At 35.8% G+C, this 16,989-nt stretch overlaps 1 non-coding gene across 1 annotated transcript; it reads right to left on the bottom strand.

The window, feature by feature from the left end:
- Window positions 1–15,384: 15,384 nt before the first annotated feature.
- Window positions 15,385–15,489, bottom strand: LOC141670081 (small nucleolar RNA R71). The gene has a single exon (XR_012554329.1). It is a non-coding gene; the product is annotated as a small nucleolar RNA R71 (small nucleolar RNA).
- Window positions 15,490–16,989: the final 1,500 nt, after the last annotated feature.

The following is a 16,989-nucleotide window of genomic DNA, read 5'->3' as shown; positions in this document are numbered from 1 at the left end:
TCCATAAAGTGCTTTCAAAAGATAGTAGACATATTCTGGAAAATTTGGATCTTCAAAACCAGGAGGCTGACTGACATAGACTTCCTCCTCCAAATCTCCATTCTGAAAGGCACTTTTGACATTCATTTGATAGACTTTGAAATTGGCATGGGCTGCATAGGCTAAGAAAATTCTGATGGCTTCAAGTCTTGCAACAGGAGCAAAAGTTTCATCAAAATCTATTCCTTCTTGTTGACAGTAGCTCTTAGTAAGCAATCTAGCTTTGTTCCTGACAACTACGCCATTTTCATCCATCTTGTTTCTGAATATCCACTGTAATATCCGGGATATATCGTGTAATTATTTTTGCTAATTAAATAATTATTATGTGTGTTTAGTATCTATTCTGTAAATTAATTGTTAAGTGTTATTTGTATTTGGATATTCAAAAATAATATTAATTGAGTATTTTAATTTTTATATGTCCAAAATAAAATAAAGATAATTTTTATATCTTCCTAATTATTTTTATATTGATTTATGAATTTATAAGAATCATATGAAATTTATAAAATCTTTTTCCGAGTATTTAAAATCTATTTTATAAAAACGGGAACCAATCGACATCACCCGTTGTTATGTTTTTGGAACCCGAAACTCTTCCGAGAACTCCTTCCTAACCTATTGTAATATTCCGAGCATTTTCCATGTTTCGACTTTTTCGATCCGGCGTACGGTTTGTCTTGCGCGAGTCCCGGCGCAATATTTTCGATACAATATTCGTTTCGGTAAATCAATAAAACTTGTATTTTCGATAAACGGGAGCTTTTTATTAAACTATCACAATTATCACTTTGTAATACGTGTAACCAGGCGCTGAGACCAAGACCGCATTACAAATTGTACTGATTTGGATAATTATCTCCAAAACCGATACCGTTTGGATCAGTTTTTACAAATAAACGTACCATTTTATATCCGGAATGATCCAACGGGATACTAATTTTCCGTAAATATAAATAGCCTTTTACCGTATTTTATTTCATATCAAAATCATTTGCAGACAGATAATTATATAATTTTACAAAGAAAAATCATATATTCATGAACTGTTCCAAGAATCAAACTACTATTTGGAGGTGTTATTGAAATCTGCTCGGAAAGCTCTAGTAACCAAAACGGAGGTTTTGAAGAGTGCTATCAGATTATACAAGTTTCAGAACTGCAGAATCAAAGGTTTAATTTCTAGAAATTTATTTATTTTTGAATTCTTTTTATGAAAAATATGAATTTTTGTTCGGATGATTGTTTGTATGATTTGATGATTGCATGTTATAGAGCTTGTTTTCCTGATGATTTTGATATATTATACGTCTGATTTGGAGTTCAATAACATGTTCAAATTTGAGTTTGATTTTCGAATTTCAAAATTAGGGTTTATAACCCGTATGAATGTTCTTAATTGAAATTTGGGGGTTTCTTATTCTGGAATAGATTGATGTTGTGGTATAGTGGATTGTATTCGCTGTGAAATTTGCAATCTAGTCGTATAAGTTTCATAAAACACCAAGGTCTGTAGAAGAGGGAGTTAGGTTTTAAAGTTTTCGTCGAACTCGCCGGAAACCGGCGAGTTTCTTGGTTATTTTCCGGCCAACTCCGGGATGATTAGAATAAATTGATGGCATGGTTGTGTTCCTTGTGAAGTACAGATGTGATCTGGAGCTTGTAGTAAGGTGAGGAGGCCGGAATCGTGTTCTCCAGCCACCCGTGTATTTTCCGGCGACGGGGCTGGAAAATTACAGTTTAGTACCTATAGTTTTGAAAACGATGCAGTTTGGTCCCTGAAGTTTCCAGACTTTGCAAAAATTGGATTCCTGTTTTAAAAATATTTAAAAATCATATTTCCTATTTATTTTTTATTATAAAAATTCGTCTTTAATTTCTAAAAATTCCAAAAATTATTATTTTAATTCCGAAAATTATTTTTTAATTCAAAAATAAATCTGAATTAATTAGTTAATTAATTTCAGTTAATTTTTAATTGATTAATTGGTCAATTAATTCGAAAATTAATTGATTAAATTAATTATTAATTGATTTTAATTAATTATGTAATTAGATTTAATTATTTAAAAATGATTTAAAAATTCTGAAAAATAGTTTCGAGCTTTAAAATATTATTCTAAATTATTTCCAAGGCTCGATAATTATTATAAAATTGTTTCGAAGCCATAATTGGCCAATTTAACCCTGTTTATTAACCCGAAATTGATCCGACCCGTTTTAATTCCGAAAAATGTTTTAAAAATCATTTTAAATAACCGAAAGCCTATTTATGATCCGAGACTTCTTTATAAATGATATATCATTGACTACGTGATGTATTATGTGTTATACGTGACTTGTTGATTGACTATCAGTCTATATATTCGGCGTTTACTTGATTATTGCATAACTTTCAATCCGTTAATCGGGTTTGGGTGAAACGAAGGGTAGATAGAAGTATGTGTTGAATAGAATCGTTTGAGTTGATTATTGATAGATGCTTATGATATGTGAGCAGAAGAGGCAAGACGTAGAAAAGGGAAACAGGTAGTTGAGGAGTAAGACGATTGTGATTGGAAGCGAGTGCAGGATAGTAAGCTAATACCAGGCAAGTGTTCTGAACTTTCTCAAGATATTGTAGTACTTGATAGTCCTGTTGATATTGCAAGTGCTTTGAAGCACTGAAACCTAAACCCTGATTCCAATTATTGTTCTTGAGCCGTAAACCTTATTCTTCTAAGCCATTGATCATTGTATACCTAAACACGAACCACAAATCTACGATACTACTCCACAAATACATACAAACTAAATACCAAACACTGAATTGAATTACTTATATACTCAACCCATTATATCTTATGCTTTGAAAGCCCAAACCTTTGAAACCCTGAAATGTTGATTCCTTTGTTATCCAAATCTTTCATTACCCAGCATCTAAGCTTTGAAATTACCTTATTGATCCGTACAAGGATTGAAACCCTTTCATTGTTAAGCACTCATTGTTGTTAATGATTCTGGTTATTGTTTATTATTGTTTATTCTATTATTATGTTACAATTGGATTATTTTTATAAAATTGTGGACCAGATTCATGGTCAGACCATATAATGGTCAAGTTAGGCCAATGTGTGCCTTGGATCCAGTAGTTAGAGCAATGTTGTATGCTTTGCTCGGGGTTAGTGCGTGACTGATAAGCAGCCTAACCTTGGTTTTTAAAATAAAAGTATAATATCCAATTCTAAATCATAATCTATTGTTCACTTGATATCATAACCATATTCACTTGATGATCATTATTCTCAGTTTTGTCATTGTGACTTGCTGAGCTAGTTAGCTCATTTGTGCGATGTTGTTTATATTCTTTCCAGTTAAAAAGGAACCAATTGGTAGCAAGGATCCCCAGTCCAGCGCGAGAGCTAGGGATTAAGGTTGAGGAAGCTAAGCTAGTAGGCTTCTTTTGGAATAATTTAAGTTTGTATTAATGTTTAATACTCAGTTGAGTTTGAATGGTTGGGATTTGATCGGTATGTAATATAATAGTGTGTTTGGCTTGTGTGCATACTTCAACCTGTTGCGATCCATGGTAGTTGATAAGTAGGGTCACTGCATATTATTATTATCTTTATTATTGTTATAAGCAGGTTATAAATAAGGTGTGTGTGTGGACCCCAAACTTTTGACCCGGGTTTGGAGGGCGCCACACCCACTTAGTGTCAATTGGATTCTTTCATTTAGGCTTGGGTACCAGCTTCCATACCTTGTTCCTTTCAAATTAGTTTAGCTCCTCTGGCATAGCTAGAACCCAATCAGGATCCAACAGAGCTTCTTCTACCTTCTTTGGTTCTTCCTTTGGGAGAAAGCTGTTATATAGACATTCTTCTTGAGTTGCTTTCCTTCTTTGAACTCTAAAAGATGCATCACCAATAATGAGCTCAAAAGGGTGATCTTGTTACAACCTGTATTTTCGTGTAATATTATTTATGAATTTGGTGCAATTTTAAAGCCGAATGCTAATATATTCAATTATTGTACGCTTGTGTGAATGAAAATTTTTGCGTCCTAAATTTGCTTTATGTGGTATATGATTTTTCAAAGCAAAAGTTTATTTATTTCTTTTATTTTTTATTTATAAGAAATATTCTAAACCTTGAATAAATTTCCTTTTTAAAAGTTATTTTGATCACAAATTTCAAAAGTGGTTTTATAAAATTTCTAAAAATCCAAGTTATTTTATGGTATAAATTTTATAATTTTTGAACTTGTATTCTATTTTATAAAAATAAATCTTTATAATTTTAGTTGTGATAATTAGAAAATTACATGTATGCCCTTGCATGCAAACCACCCTTCCATTCTTTTCAAGGACAAAGAGGATATTTCCAAACCCACTAACTCATGAATTATTAGTCAAATTACCTCCTTGACCTTGCATGCAAGATAGCCTAACTCTAGCTAGAAGGATACCCTTATCATTTCTCAAACCCACTCACATTATAGTCAAATCAAGACATAAAAATAAATCAAGAAAGTGATCACCACTTCACTTCACCCCACCACTTCACTCTCCTCTTCTTCCTCCCCCTCCCTCTCGGCTTTCTCCCCCTCCCCTCTCGGCAATTCCAAAAACTGAGCCCCATCCCCTTCTTTCTTCATTTCTTCACTCAAAAAATCATCCTATAATCAAGTAATCTTACTCCCTACATATTGTTCTTGTATATCTTAAGAGTTTAGAGTAGAAAACTTATGTGTTGACCTTGCATGGTGGTGTTTTTGTTAAAACTCCAAGTGAATATCCTTGATTCTTGTGAATTCAAGTCTTTCACCATGAGTTATAATATCAAAGGGTTGAGAATGGCTAGACATGAGTATGCTACACTCATGCAATTGTTGTTTTCACCCTAATCCATTCGGCCATGACTTGATAGGAGCCGAATGGATGGTGCTTTGGTTGCTTTGTTTCATTTTATGTGTTTTTGTGATAATAACATGAAAATCTTAGTGAAATCTTGGTAAAAACCTTTGCATGCTAGGTGGTCATTTAGATATAATCCATGATAGGCTTGCATGTTGAATTAAAATGAAAATTTATTTGGAAAGCATGTTGTTTTGGTTTGTAAGACTCGAAGTCATACATGCATGTAGATTACTCTTGAAAATTTTGGAAGTTCTTGATCATTCGGATGGTTATTTTGTTAGTGAACCTTAATGTTGGTTAGGTTAAGATATTAATTAAGAATGGTGCTTCTTAAAATATGATGTTATTTCATTTATATTTATCATGAAGGTTAAAATTGTTGTACTTGGAAACATGATGACTTGTAATTTGTGTAATGTGATTTCCTTTGTTTTGTTATGTTGCACCCTAAGTAAGGATGGTCTCCACTAAGCCTATTTTGAGTGTAAGGGAGTTAGTTCAGTAGATCACCATAGTTAAGTCATGGTTTGGGTATTTGGGTTGTTGGTGGTTGAGTTTGTTAAGTGAGAACCTTGGAAAAAGGAGAGTCTTAGTTTCTGCAGAAAATCAGTTTGGTACCCTGAGGTTTAGAGTGAGTTTTGACCATGTCATTGTTGTGCACTTTGACGCCCAAGCCACCAGAAGCTAGCATTAGGAGTATATAAAGGTTTTAGGTGTTTTTTGGAGGTTTACAAGTCGTTTGGTTAGGTGCACAAGTGGAATCACAAAATCTGTCCAGCAGGGGACAGTTTTGTTGCAACTTAGAAATAGGAAGTTTTGACCATGTCATGGGTAGGCCCTCATTAGACCCTGTTGGGCCTTAGTTCGAGGGAGTGTTAGAGGAGTTTTTCCAACCATATTTCATAGGATTTGAGTTAGAACCATGTGTCACAAGTTAGTTCAAGTCAGGGCGTTTTCTGCCCAGAAAAATAGGGGAACCATGGATTTTAAGCTTAGGCCCAAGGAGGCCCAAGCTAGGCCCTTGAGCCACATCAAGTTTGGGAGATGCCTTATGGTCAGAAGAGTCTAGTGTAGAAGTTTTGGAGGTAAACTTGTAGTTTAAGAGTGTCTAATGCACTCAAGAAACCATAGATGTCATTCTGAAATTTACTCCAGTGAGCACTTTCACTTAACACATAGTTTTAGAGCACTTATGAGTGAGACCTAGGTTGATCATTATGGTTGAAAGATGGTATAAAGCCATTAGAGTTAAAGGCCCAAGTAAGGGTCAATAGGTTTTGGATAGTTTAGTAAAGGCACATCGAGTTAGGAAGCCAAAATTTGGAGACTTTGTCTAGTTTAGCGACCAAGTGACTTAAGTTGTGGATCGAGATCATCCAAGCCTAGTGTTGCATTTTGGTGTGTGTAATATTATTTGATATTAAAATATGATATGTGAGTATATGTGGCTACGTGGACTATGGTATATATAAGATGATTATAAATTGAGTGCATATAGGCCTAAGTGCCATTTGTGTTTAATTTCGGGTTGTAAATAGGTTAAGTTGGGGAGAATATATTATAATGAGGTTATTATTATTTATGTAGGATCTCGAGACGAGGGTCAACTTGCCATAAAGTCGAGTAAAGCTTCCAGTTGCTCCTACCAGCCAGACCAGACCAGCCTTTCTCAAGGCAAGTGATTCAACCTGTCTTTTGTATTCACTGCAAATGTGTAATAATTAGTTCATATATATTGATGCGGTTATATTATATAGAAATGCCATGAAACCTCAAGTACATATTGCAAGTAGATCAAAAGTCGTATCACGCTAGTATATCAAAGTAATTGGGATGCCATGATAAAATAAAGATTTGATATAATATTTGATTGATCCTCTTGATTAACATGCTATTGATTCCTAAAATATTGACATCTCACCCTGATGCTTGAACCCCAATAGAAACTGTACTTTGATACCTAAAAGCCAGATATTCTTTAAGGTTGTTCTTAATTGTTTGATAACCCTTTTTCTTGCCCTAAAGTTCGACAATCCTGAATTACCTTGAGCTAAAGATCAATTCTTCATACCTTAACACACCTAGTATTCATGAAGCTTATCTTCTTGATGTTCTAGTACTTGTACATTGTTGAAAACCATTGCTTTAAGCCTAGTTTGGCATTACTCTTTCATATTACCCAATAGCCTTGCTAAATCTCCTTGCCAAAATTCTTGTTTATGGAAACCCCTCAATTACCCTAATATAGTAAATCCTAGTGGATCATGGCCCTGAGATTTGGTAACATATTTCTAGTGTTTCAAGTTAATCTATAATCCCTTGATAAAAATGTTTACTACTTAAGAGATTTTATCATAAATCGACATCAGTTTTTGAAATAGTTAAAATATGGATTTTCAGTCCCAAAGGGGGATAAATGTTTTCTTTGAATAGTGGATCTGGACTGAGATGTGAGTCCTTTCCACACTTATATTGTAGGTTTAAAAGTTGCCTAGGGATCCCATTAATGTTCTAGAACCCAGCGAGGTTCGGGATTACTTCGCGGCTGATCACCGGCTGTAATTCGTAGCGTCATAAAATGATTTTGTTAAAGTTATGATTTTGAAAATGTTTTGATTCAAGCAAATGATGTCATCACTCAAAGTTTTATCTCTGGTTAACATTGGTTATGCCTTCGCATTGTCATTCTTTTATATATATCTCAATTTATGTTTTGTACCATATAGTTTAGCACTTGTTGAGCATTTGGCTCACTCCTTGCTTTACCCTGATATTATAGCTAGCAGCTATGGTTAGATTCAAGCAGACAACACATAAGACCTGTGACGCCGATGCGTATGTCCGAGCTCAGGTAGAATAAGAGATAGTTTTGTGTGAGGACTCGATATTAAAATCAGTTATAATAGATGGTAGTGTTGGGCTGTTCCAAACCCTAAACTGTAAGATCTTGGATTCAGTTATGTTTACTTTCTTTTAAATATTGTAATAGTTATATTTATTTTGTTTGTTAAGTTGGGGGTGTGACAGATCTCTAGTCCATTTTCTCTATTGTGGTATATTAGCTCTAGATGAAGAGGCCTCATCATTGTCTTGATATGTGACTGAGTTTTGATTTAAAGAAACTCCCCCTGAGTTTATGAATCTTTGATTTGAAGAAGGAGTTCTTTCTGTAAGTGATCTGTTTTGACTCTCAGCTTCTCTCATTGTTCTGACGGATGATGCACTTTATATCTCGATGGATGAAGCTGATTGTCTACCGACGGATGATGCATTATGCAACTCGACTGATGCTGAATTTTGTTTATCATTGGAGGTAGTCTTTTCTGTATTATCCTTAGCCACTATTTCTTGATAACTATCATCATCACTGTCTTCACAAATCATCTCCACGTTATTAAATTTGAGGCTCTCATGGCAATCTCCATCTTGCAGTCCTTCAATCTTTTTATCATCAAACACAACATGTACAAATTCCATAACAATGTTTGTTCTTAGATTGTAGACTATATATGCTTTTCCAATAGCATATCCAACAAAAATTTCTTCATCTGCTTTGGCATCAAACTTTCCATGTTGATCAGTTTGATTCCTTAAGATATAGCCTTTACATCCAAATACATGTAAAAAGTTTAATGTTGGCTTCCTGTTCTTGAACAACTGGTAGGGAGTCATGCATTTGGCTTGATTGACCAAAGAAATATTATGAGTGTAGCATGCAGTATTTACAGCTTCAGCCCAAAAATATGTTGGTAACTTTGAATCTTCCAGCATTGTTCTTGTAGCTTCAATAAGAGACATGTTCTTTCTTTCCACCACTCCATTTTGTTGTGGAGTTCTGGATGCAGAAAACTCATGCATGATCTCATTCTCTTCATAAAATGATCTCATCACAGAATTCTTTAACTTAGTTCCATTGTCACTCCTAATTCTTCTTACTTTAAAATCAAGATGATTGTTGACTTGTCTTATGTGATTGATGATGATTTCACTAGCTTCATCTTTGGATTTTAGGAAAAATGTCCAAGAGAACTTTGAGAAATTATCTACAATTACTAGGAAACATCTTTTCTTTGAAATGGACAACACATTGGCTGGTCCAAACAAATCCATGTGCAACAATTACAAAGGTTCTTTAATAGTTGAATCAAGCTTCTTTCTAAATGATGCTTTAATCTATTTTCCTTTTTGGCAGGAATCACATAATCCATCCTTTGAAAACTCCACTTGAGGAATACCTCTAACCAAATATTTCTTGAATAGCTCATTCATGGTCTTGAAGTTTAGATGAGACAGCTTCGTGTGCCATAGCCAACTTTCATTTTAACTTGCCTTGCTAAATAGACAAGTGACAGATTCTGCATTTGATGAGTTGAAATCAGCTAAGTACATATTTCCTTTTCTCACCCCAGTGAGAACCACTTTGTTGCTTCTCTTATTGGTCACAACACAGGCTTCAGAATTGAAAGTGACTGAGTTGCCCTTATCACAAAGTTGGCTGATACTCAACAGATTCTGCTTGAGTCCATCCACTAGGGCAACCTCTTCAATGATGACATTATCCTTTGAAATCAAGCCATATCCCACAGTATAACCCTTGTTGTCATCTCCAAAAGTGATACTTGGGCAAGCTCTTTCCTTGAACCCAGTGAGCAGGGTAGAATATCCAGTCATGTGCATTGAGCACCCACTATCCAAGTACCAATGATTCTTTCTATTTCCCTGCACACATCAAAATCAAATCAAGTTGATTTTGGTACCCAAGTTTCCTTGGGTCCTGCCTTGTTAGCCTTTTTCTTTGGTTTCTTAGGTTTGACCTCATTTGACTTGGGTATTTCAGATTCATCCTTAGTCATTTGAGTTGGACCTTTGACACCATTCATTGAAGTAGAATTATCATGCACATTTTGATCAACAGGAAAAGGCATGCTATGTGCAAACATGTTATTCCAGTAAGGCATGCTAAATGGCATTTGAGGCATACTAAATGCATCATAATATGGATTAGGTGCAAATGGCATATTAGCAAATTGTGCATTCATATTCTGTGCAGGCAAAGAAATTATAGATATGGAAGGCATGTTGGGAAATGAAGGAGGTGCAGATATAGGAGTAGGCATAGCAATTTTGCAATTAACAGACATATGATTAACACTACCACACTTAACACGGATTTTTCTTGGAGCATATTTATCAGGTGTGTAGTTGTTATGTTTGTTAATTCCTACCTTCCCCTTTCTGTTGTTTTTTCTTTTTGAGTTTGCTTTAACCTCAATCTTATCTAATCTGTCATTTAATTGCTTGATAGACAGATGACCAACATTAACTCTCTTTTCTTTTCTCACTTGACTTGATTCTCCTGGAACAAAGTTTTTAGAAACTGATCCATATTTATCATTCAACTTAGCTAACTTAGCTTTGCTAACTGGCTTACTAACATTCGACGGATGTGGCTCATTGTCTTTCGACGGATAATTTTTTTGATTATTCGGCGGATAATTTTCATCATCCGTCGAATCCATATCTGTTGAAAGTCCTTCAACCAGATTGGAATCAAGCTTCTCTTTGCTCTTTTTCCAGGCTACATCACAAAAGAATTCTATACCTTGAACTTTAGTAATTTGAGCATGGACATCTCTAGATGATTTTCATGTCTTAATTACTTCTTGTTCTCGTTCAAGCTGCTTCTTTAAAATCTCTTCTTTCTTTAAAGATTCAGTTAATTCATCTTTAGCAGTTTTATATTCAATTCTCAATTTTTTAAACTCAATAAATTGAGACTCAAGCACATTATTCCTCTCACTTAAAAACAAATTGTTTTCTTTGATTTTAGCATTTTACTTAGTGAGAGACTTAAAAGTTACACGCAAATGATATAGCTCAGTAGACATATCATTGATGGCATCATTGCACTCAGATTTAGTTGCATGTGCTAGGTTAGTGGTGATTACATTATTGCTTGATGAATTAACTTCTGCTTCATCTGACTTGGCCATTAGGGCTAGGTTGACATAGCTTATTTCTTCAACTTCATCCAATCCATCTACATCTCAGTCATTCTCCTATGTGATGAAAGCCCTTTCCTTTTGTTTGAGCAGCTCAAAATATTTTTTCTTGTAATGAACAGGATCAAACTTCTTTTTACCAAAATCAGGCTTTCTACATTCACTGGAAAAATGACCTACCAAGCCATATTTGAAACACTGGAATTTAGATTTATCAACCATGTTTCTGTTTGGCTTAGCTGCTCCAAAATTCTTCTTGAATTTGAGCTTGGAAAATCTCCTGGATAAGAATGCTAGATGCTCATCTATATCATCCATGTCATCTTGGCTCAACTGTTCTTCATTTTCAGCTACCATCCCTTTGCCCTTGCTCTCACAAACCTTTGAGTTTGATGCAGATTCCACAGCTTCAACCTTCATCTCCTTTTCCTTCTCTAGCTCAGCAATTAGTGTAATGGATCCTCCTTTCTTCCTTCCTTTCTCCATCCTTTCATCTTCCTGTATTTCAAGCTCATAGGTCTTTAGAATTCTATATAGTCTTTCTAAGGTAAATTCCTTGTAATCTTGAGAGTTTCTTAAAGGGAATGTCATGGGCTTCCATTCCTTTGGCAGAGATCTAAGGAATTTAAGTTTTGAGTCTTTTATTTGATAGACCCTTCCATGCAACTTGAGAGAATTCAGTAGCGTTTGAAATCTACTAAATATATCAGTGAGTGATTCACTTTCTTCACAGTAAAAATGCTCATATTGCTGAATCAAGAGTTACATCTTGTTCTGTCTGACTTGCTCAATACCATCACAAATAATTTGAATTATGTCCCAAGCCTCTTTAGCTGTTTTGCAGTTTATGACATTGTCAAACATATCACCATCAACACCAATAAACAGTATATTCATGGCCTTTTTATCTTTCCTGACTTGTTCAATGTCTGGATCAGACCATTCATGTCTAGGCTTTGGAACTGATGGTTCATTTCCTATAGCAGCTCTCATGGGAACATGAGGACATTTCTCTATGCAGTCCACATAGGGTTCATCTTAAGAAAGAAGATGTAGGTGCATCTTCACCTTCCAATGGTGATAGTTGTCTTTGTCCAGAAATGGAATTTTCACTCCTGCATCATTTCTGATCATCTTGCTGATTGTGGTGATCTTTACACTCTTTGTACTTCAAGAGCTTGCTCTGATACCAGTTGTTTTTCCCAAACAATGCAACAAGAATTATAGAAGGGGGGTTGAATATAATTCTGGCTCCTTTTTCTAATTTTAAGAATGTTCTTACTTAATATATATATCAGTGTTTGATTTTGCAAGAGGTGCAGAATGCAAGTAGAATAGAGATCAAAACACAAAGTAATAAAACACAAAGCTTTAAAACTTTCTGGTGGATTTAAACTTATCCACCAGAGATATATATAAAGTTGAGAACTCTGTGATGCTTGAATAGCACACAGCTGCTTACAAGAGAACTTACAGAATTACAAAGAGATTCTTAACAGATACAGCTGTATATATCTCTATGAAAATAATGCTTACTCAGTTGTTCTACTTGCTACACTTGGTTTATATATCACCAAGTTACATGATAGTAAGATAAGACAATAGGACAAACTTAATCTAGTCTAACTTCATGCTGCTACATTACTCTATCCAGCATCTTAGAATATCTTCATAATTGCATGGAAATGGTAATGCTTATTTGTTCTCTAAATCCTGCAATTAGGCTTCCATATTCCATTTGCAAACACCCGACGTATGTGACTGTGTTATCACTGTCAACTACTAATTTGAATATCATCATCCATCAGGACTGTGTTGATCATCTGTCGGGACCCTTGCTGATTATCTGTCGGGAGTCTTTGTAGATCATCCGTCGGGGGTCTTTCTGTCACTTGATTCTATTTCACTTATGCAGAATTACAAGACATCTTATATTTATAATTAGCCAACATATTCTACATATCAATCTAGTAGTCAACATGACTTAAAGAATCCTACAGTGTCTACTCAACTAAAACATTGTTGTTTACAGAAATGTGTTGCAATACTTATTATTACATAAGCTACACTCTCGATGGATGTCAAATTATCATACGTCGGGACTATAAAGATCATCCGTTGGGACTATATTAGAACATCTGTGGAGAGCTACAAAAACACTAAGTTAAAATCTATTAAGGTGTTTTGTCCAATTTATCATCAAGTTCACAACATATTCATAACACTCACCACTAGCACAAAATGTATGCAAGGATGATATAGTAATTAGGTTAAGTTGAAATGAGATAGTGGGGTAGGAAGTGACACAACTATTTTTCTCTTATATTGTGAGTGGAAATGCATGCAAGGGCATTTATGTAATCTAATAATTATTAATTTAGTTAATTACAAGGAATACATTTTATAAATAAAACCATAGATTTATAAATTATAAGAGTGACTGATAAGTGGATTTTATATCCACTTGGAATGCTTTATTACAAGATTAAATTGGTGTTTTGGACTCAAGTTGTTGGTATTTTGATATGTTTTTGTGTTATTGCTTTTCAGGTATCAGTTATATGAAGAAATGAGCTTTTAAAGGAAATTTTATAAAAAGCGATCAGAATTGGAAGCCAAGGCCATTTTCAAGTTGTAGAGAATCTCGTTAGCTTCACGTGGGCCGTTGAATCGCCTAATTCTGATGAGTAGAACTCATGTTATGGCCAAAACAAGATTCATTAGAATTTTTTCCAGGAGCTGTCTGAGCGCCTGCTCAGAGAGCTGAGCACCCGCTCAGGAGAGCTGAGCGGCCGCTCAGGGCGCGGCTGGTCGCTGATTTCACTGAAAAAGCCTTTTTTTGAGTGGAATTTGACGATTTTAAGGGCCCAGGTCCACTAGGGGCGTATATATACTTAAAAAAAGGGTTCTCATCATCCGAGAAGATTGGGATACCAAGGAGAAGACCTAGAAGCACAGAACAACTCCGAAAAAGAAGATCTTATTTTCAACTTGTGATTCTTTGAATTAGTTATAACTTTGGATGCTCATTTTCGTTCTTATTGAACCTAGATCTCGTTTATTCGTACTTTAATTATTATTCAGTTTATTAAGACCTTGTTTTATACCATGCTTTCATTGGAATCCATGGTGACGATGAGTTCGATTATGGGCTAATCATTATCATGGGGTTCTAGCGGATTTACTTATGGATTTCAATAGTTATTTGTTTTGATATCTTGGTGTGTGGTGATTGATTGATATCCTAGTATTGGTTGTGCTTATTCGTCTTATATGCGTAGCTAACATATAAGATAGCGTGTTAATCTCTATTGAAGTGACAGTGAATATAGAGGTTTAGAACTTGCCATGCTAGCATAGGTTCATGTATTGTATGCATGATTCGTAGGTAACTCTAACCGTTTTACTTGCCCTATGTAATCAAGATAGATAACTTGTGCTTAAACCGTTATGTTGTCAAATTCTATAAACATATAGGGTCTCAATATAATTGGTGCCTATTCAGCTTCTATCTCTTTTGTGGATGTCTGGTAGAATGGTACTCGTGCAACGAAAGTTGGCGTTTATCAGTTTCGTGTTATCTGATTAGTGTCATCACCATCACGTGCTAAGGTTAAGAACAATAAGGCTATTTAATGAAGTAGTAATAAAGTTAGAATCCCATGTGTGTCATATATAGTAATTCAACCTCAATTCTCTTTGTTAATGTTATTTAGTATAATCTCTTAGTTTAATCAAAACTCAATTTGTTATTTGTCTTAGCATTGAGCGATAACCATACATTGTTGCATAGGTGTATAAATTGAACTTCACCTAAACCAGTCTCTGTGGGAACGAATCTGATTTATATCTTATACTACTTGCGAACGCGTATACTTGCGTAAATATTAGCGTGTGTTTTCGCCCTAACAAGTTTTTGGCGCCGTTGCCGGGGACTCGATGTTAATTTTTAGTTTATGTGCTTATCATCAGTGGTCGTTAAAGTTCACTAACTCGGATTCTTTTACTTTCACGGTTTATTTGTTTGTGTTTCAGGTACTCATTACAATGGGAGATCCAGCAGCACGAACGAAAGCCTTGATGGATTTTTCTCAACCCAAGATCAATGACATATAATCTAGCATTGTCCGGCCAGCTATCACATCTAATACCTTTGAGATCAAGCCTGGTATAATTCAATGGGTGCAGAATTCAATCCAGTTTGGGGGTTCTCCAACGGAAGATCCCAATATGCACATTAGGGATTTCATTGAGATCTGCGACACCTTCAAGTTCAACGGTATTTCTGAAGATACAGTGAAGCTGAGACTGTTCCCATTCTCTCTGAGGGACAAGGCTAAGAGCTGGTTACACTCTCTACCAGCTAGTTCGATTACTACTTGGGAAGATCTTGCTCAAAAGTTTCTCACTAAATTCTTCCCTTATGGCGAAGACAGCTGCAATCAGAAACGCTATTCCTCTATTTGCGTAGCAATCAGGAGAATCTTTATATGAAGCTTGGGAGCGCTACAAGGAGATTCTTAGGAAGTGTCCTCATCATAGAATTCCTGATTGGATGATCATCACTTGTTTTTACAATGGGTTGGGAGCACAGTCCAGACCCATGCTCGATGCAGCATCAGGTGGAGCCTTATGGGCGAAGAGCTATAAGGAAGCTTATGATCTAATTGAACTGATGGCTGGTAATGAATATCAGTATCCAACCCAGAGATGTCCACAGGCCAAGGTAGCAGGAGTTCTTGAAGTGGATACAGCTACGGCTATCACTGCTCAACTAAAGGCGTTGTCTATGAATATCGATTCTCTGGCTAACTATGGTGTTAAGAAGATCACCAGTGTTTGTGAGCTGTATGCAGGTCCACATACGATGGAGCAATGCGCTATATCTAGTGACTCAGCTCAGTTTGTGAGCAACTTTCAGAGATCGCAGCAACCAGTTCCAGACACTTATCATTCTGACAACTGGAATCATCCTAACTTCAGCTGGAGCAACAATCAGAATATGATGCAACAGCCGTTCCAGCAGTTTGGAAATAAGCTATTCAACCCTCCTGGTTTTCAGTAACAAATTGCACCAAAATAACAACTCCAAATTCAACAACAAATTCATGATGCAGGTCTATCTTCGAATGAAAAATCTGAATTGGAGGAGTTGAGGCTTATGTGCAAAAACCAGGCTCTTATATGCCAAAGCCAGGCTATTTCTATCAAGACTCTGGAGAACCAAATAGGGCAAATTGCTAATGCCTTATTCAATCGGCCACCAGGAACGTTTCCTAGTGATACAGAAGCCAATCCAGGAAAGAGAGAAGTTGAAGAACATGTGAACGCCATCACCTTAAGGTCTGGAAAGGTCGCAAGCCCCCAAATTCAGCAAGACGAAGAGCCTGAAAAATCTCAAGATTCAGAAAATGCAGTTGTGGCTGAAGAAGATGTGTAGAAGGAAGTAGAGGTGGAACCAAGGAAGACTACTGTGGAACAGACTCCTCCTGAGGGTAAGATAGGGCAGAAACAGATCTATCCTCCACCTCCTTTTCCAAAGAGGCTGCGGAAGAAAAAGCCGGATAAGCAGTTTGAGAATTTTTTGGAGGTGTTCAAGAAACTTCATATCAACATACCTTTCGCTGAAGATCTTGAACAGATGCCTAGCTATGCGAGGTTTATGAAAGGTATTCTCTCTCGGAAAGTGAAGCTCGATGACTTAGAGACCGTTGCTCTCACGGATGAATGCAGTGCTGTGCTGCAACAGAAGTTGCCTCCGAAGCTTAAAGATCCTGGAAGCTTCACTATTCCTTGCACCATCGGAAACTTGTCATTCGACAAGTGTTTATGTGATTTAGGAGCTAGCATCAATCTGATGCCCTTGTCTATCTTCAAGAAGCTTGGTCTGCCTGATCCGAAACCAACATACATGTCATTGCAACTAGCTGACCGTTCCATCGCTTATCCACGAGGTATAGTGGAGGATGTCTTGGTCAAGGTGGATAAACTCTTCTTCCCTGCTGACTTTGTAATTCTTGATTTCGAGGAAAATAAGAAGATTCC

Source organism: Apium graveolens, chromosome 6, assembly GCF_009905375.1.
Source record: "Apium graveolens cultivar Ventura chromosome 6, ASM990537v1, whole genome shotgun sequence".
In the NCBI taxonomy this organism is placed as follows: domain Eukaryota; kingdom Viridiplantae; phylum Streptophyta; class Magnoliopsida; order Apiales; family Apiaceae; genus Apium; species Apium graveolens.
Note: the sequence above shows the minus strand (reverse complement) of the source record. Positions and strands in the feature narration are given on the sequence as shown.